Raw genomic sequence first — 3,937 nt, 5'->3', positions numbered from 1 at the left:
ACGATTCGAAATTCAGATATACCAAAGACAACTTTTACAACAAGGTATGGGTTGTATGAGTATATAGTTATGTCTTTTGGTTTGACCAATGCACCAGCTTACTTTATGTACATGATGAATAAAGTATTTATGGAGTATCTTGATAAGTTTGTGGTGGTATTTATTGATCATATTCTGGTATTCTCTAAAACAAAGGAAGAACATGTTGAACATCTGATATTGGTCTTACAGAAGCTTAGAGAACATAAGTTGTATGCTAAGCGTAGTAAATGTGAGTTTTGGTTGGAAGAAGTTTCTTTTCTTGCTCATGTTGTCTCTAATGGTGGTATTGCAGTGGATCCTAGGAAGGTGAAAGATGTGCTGAATTGGAAACCGCCTATAGATGTAAGTGAAATTCACAGTTTTCTTGGTCTAGCTGGTTATTATCGTAGATTCGTTGAAGGATTCTCAAAACTTGCAAAGCCTATGACTGCTCTGTTAGAGAAGAATGCTAAGTTTGTATGGTCTGATAAGTGTCAAGCTATTTTTGAGGAATTTAAGAAGAGATTGACTACTGCACATGTGCTGGTATTGCCAGATCTGAGTAAGAGTTTCTCTATTTATTGTGATGCTTCTCGTCTAGAATTGGGTTATGTTCTTATGCAAGAAGGTAGAGTTGTGGCATATGCATCTAGACAGTTGAGAAAACATGAACTGAATTATCCTACTCATGATCTAGAATTAGCAGCTGTGGTCCATGCACTAAAGATTTGGAGGCACTATTTGATTGGGCATAAGAGTGACATATATACTGATCATAAGAGTTTGAAATATATCTTCACCCAGACAGATCTGAATTTGAGGCAACGTAGATGGTTGGAACTGATAAAAGATTATGATTTGGAAGTACATTACCATCCTGGAAAGGCGAACGTCATGGCTGATGCACTTAGCAGGAAGAAATATGCTAATAAGCTTTAGGTGACACCTGAATCTGAGGAGTTGTGTGCTGAATTTGCATATTTGAACTTGGGAATTGTAGTGAATGCTATGGAAATTGAGGTAACTTCTACTCTAGAGGAGGAGATATTGAAAGGACAGTTGGAGGATGAGAAACTAAAGGAGATAGCACAGAATGTGGTACTAGGTAAGGCACCAGGATTCAGAATAGATGACAATGGTATACTGTGGTTTGGGAACAGAATATGTGTTCCTGAAGTGAAGGCTATTCGTGATATGATTCTGAGAGAGGCTCATGAATCAGTATATTCTATTCATCTGGTAGTACTAAGATGTATCTAGATCTGAAACAGAAGTATTGGTGGTATGACTTAAAGAGAGATGTGGCTGAGTATGTTGCTGCGTGTGATACTTGCTTGCATGTGAAAGCTAAACATCAAAGGCTAGCTGGACTGTTGCAACCAATGAAGATTCTAGAATGGAAGTGGAAAGAAGTAGGTATGAATTTTATAGTGGGTTTACCACGTACACAGAGAGGGTATGACTCAATATGGGTGATAGTGGATCGTTTAACTAAAGTTGCTCATTTCATAACTGTCAAAACTACATATAGTGGAGACCGACTGGCAGTGTTGTATATGGAGAGAATTGTTTGTTTGCATGGGGTACCTAAGAAGATTGTGTCAGATAGGGGTACTTAATTCACATCTCACTTTTGGAAAGCAGTGCATGAATCCTCGGGAATAAAGTTGAATTTTAGTATAGCATATCATCCACAGACAGGTGGGTAGACTCAGAGGATCAATCAGATACTAGAGGATATGTTGAGAGCTTGTGCATTACAGTATGGAACTAGTTGGGACAAGAGTTTTCCATATGTAGAATTCTTCTACAACAACAGTTATCAACTGAGTCTTAAGATGGCACCATTCAAGGCATTGTATGGTCGTAAGTGCAGGACACCTCTATTTTGGAATCAGACAGGAGAGACTCAGGTGTTTGGTATAGATGTGCTTAGACATATAGAACAACAAGTGCGGACTGTTCGAGATAATCTAAGAGTTGCATAGTCTCGTTAGAAAAGTTATGCAGATACACGTAGGAGAGAACTGGTTTTTGAAGAAGGTGATTATGTCTATCTAAAAGTATCACCGATGAGGAGTGTGGAGAGGTTTAATATGAAAGGAAAGCTAGCTCCAAGGTATGTTGGTCCATTTAAAGTTTTGCAAAGGCGTGGAGAAGTAGCATATCAGTTAGAATTGCCTAAAAGTTTATCTGGTGTGCATGATGTGTTCTATGTGTCACAACTTAAGAAGTCTTTGCATGTACCTGAGGAGCAAATACCATTAGAAGAGCTTTCTGTTAAAGGTGATCTCACTTATGAACAGTATCCAGTTAAAATATTGGAGACAATTGAGACAGTCACTAGAAGTCGGATTATTAGAATGTGCAAAGTGCAATGGAATCGGTTTTCAGAAACAGGGGCAACTTGGGAAAGAGAGGATGATCTGAGAAAATCATATCCGCAGTTGTTTGAGTAAGCACCGCTCAATCTCGAGGATGAGATACTTTTAAGGTGGGTAGAGTTTGTAACACCCAAAAAATTGATTTTTCAATTAATAGGATTTAATTAGATTTATTTAAGCATTTTGGTGGGCATTTAATTTAGCACTTAAATATTTTTTTTCAAAATTAAAATTTACTATAAGGTTAGAAACATGTTTTGCATTCATGCTGGAGCATAGTATTTTTTGTGCTGTTGTTTCTGATTTTTATTTTATTTGTTCATGATCAAAAGCTCAATTGGAAAAAGGATTTAGAAAAGAAAAAAAGGGAAAGCCAGCGCTGCCGCAGCACTCGGCCCAGCCAGCCCCCTGGCCTGCTTCCCTCTCTCGCGACCCAGCACCCCTGTCCCCCTTGCGCTCGGCCCGTCGAGCGGCCCAGCTCGCCCCAGCAAGCGCGCCCCTCCTCCCTCTCTTCTTTCTTTGGCCGACAGCCGGGTCCCCCTCCTCTTCTCGCTGATGGGTGGGACCCACCGAAGCAGCGCCCTCTTCTTCCTCGGTTCGTAACCGAGACGAACTCCTTCCATCTGGCCGAACCAATCCCGAAAACCTGAGGATCCGCTTGCAAATGTGTGCGCCAAGCTCCTATAAAGGCCCAAGGACCTTCGTGCGACCTCCTTTTTACGGTATTCTGTATCCCGGGAACCCTAGCCGTGTCTTACACCGTGTTTCGGATCTCGCCGAAACGTGTCTTCTTCCCCACCGCCAACCGCGCTTCCTGCTTGCCATTGGCCCAAGAAAACTCCCTTGGTGAGCTCGCCTCTCCCTCCTCTACTCTCCCATGCGCTCGGTTTGCTGTTTGGTGCTTGAAAACGCGGAAACTGCGAACGCCGGTGAGCTTCGCGGTGGTGGCCATGGTGCCACCGCGCCGGTGCTCAACTCCGGCCGGACGACGCCTCCTGTGCGCCCAGGAAGCCTGCCAGCCATCCATTGGAGATCAAGGGCGGGCATTAGAAGATACCCCTTCGAGGTAGTTCTTGCTGAAGAGCCCCTACGCTTCTTTATTTTTGAACCCAAGGTCCAAGACTTATCCTTCGGTTTGCGCCTTTAAATTCTGAAAACGTATTCCTGTCAGTTAAGTTAAAATACGCTTTCCAAAAATTACAGAATTGCCATTGATATTGTTTTGCTCATAAAATACTCATTTTAACTCTGTTTTTGTCCATTCAAATTTCGTTAGATTCATATTTACGAGCTCTACATGTTAGTGGAACTATTTATCTGTTTTGAAACTTTTTAATTTCGTAGTAGCATTTAATTATTTATTTATCTATAGGAAATCTTAGAAAATTCATAACTTCTACGTTTTAATTCCGATTTTCATGAACTTGACGTTTGTGTGATCGTAGCACTACGTAGAATATTATTATAAACTTTTATCTTTGTTTTACCACTGTTAGTGTAATGTTCTAATTATAGCTTGTTTGCTTTGTGTA

The sequence above is a fragment of the Sorghum bicolor genome, chromosome 9 (genome assembly GCF_000003195.3).
Source record: "Sorghum bicolor cultivar BTx623 chromosome 9, Sorghum_bicolor_NCBIv3, whole genome shotgun sequence".
NCBI lineage: Eukaryota > Viridiplantae > Streptophyta > Magnoliopsida > Poales > Poaceae > Sorghum > Sorghum bicolor.
The sequence above is the reverse complement of the archived record's forward strand: the minus strand, read 5'-3'. Positions refer to the sequence as shown.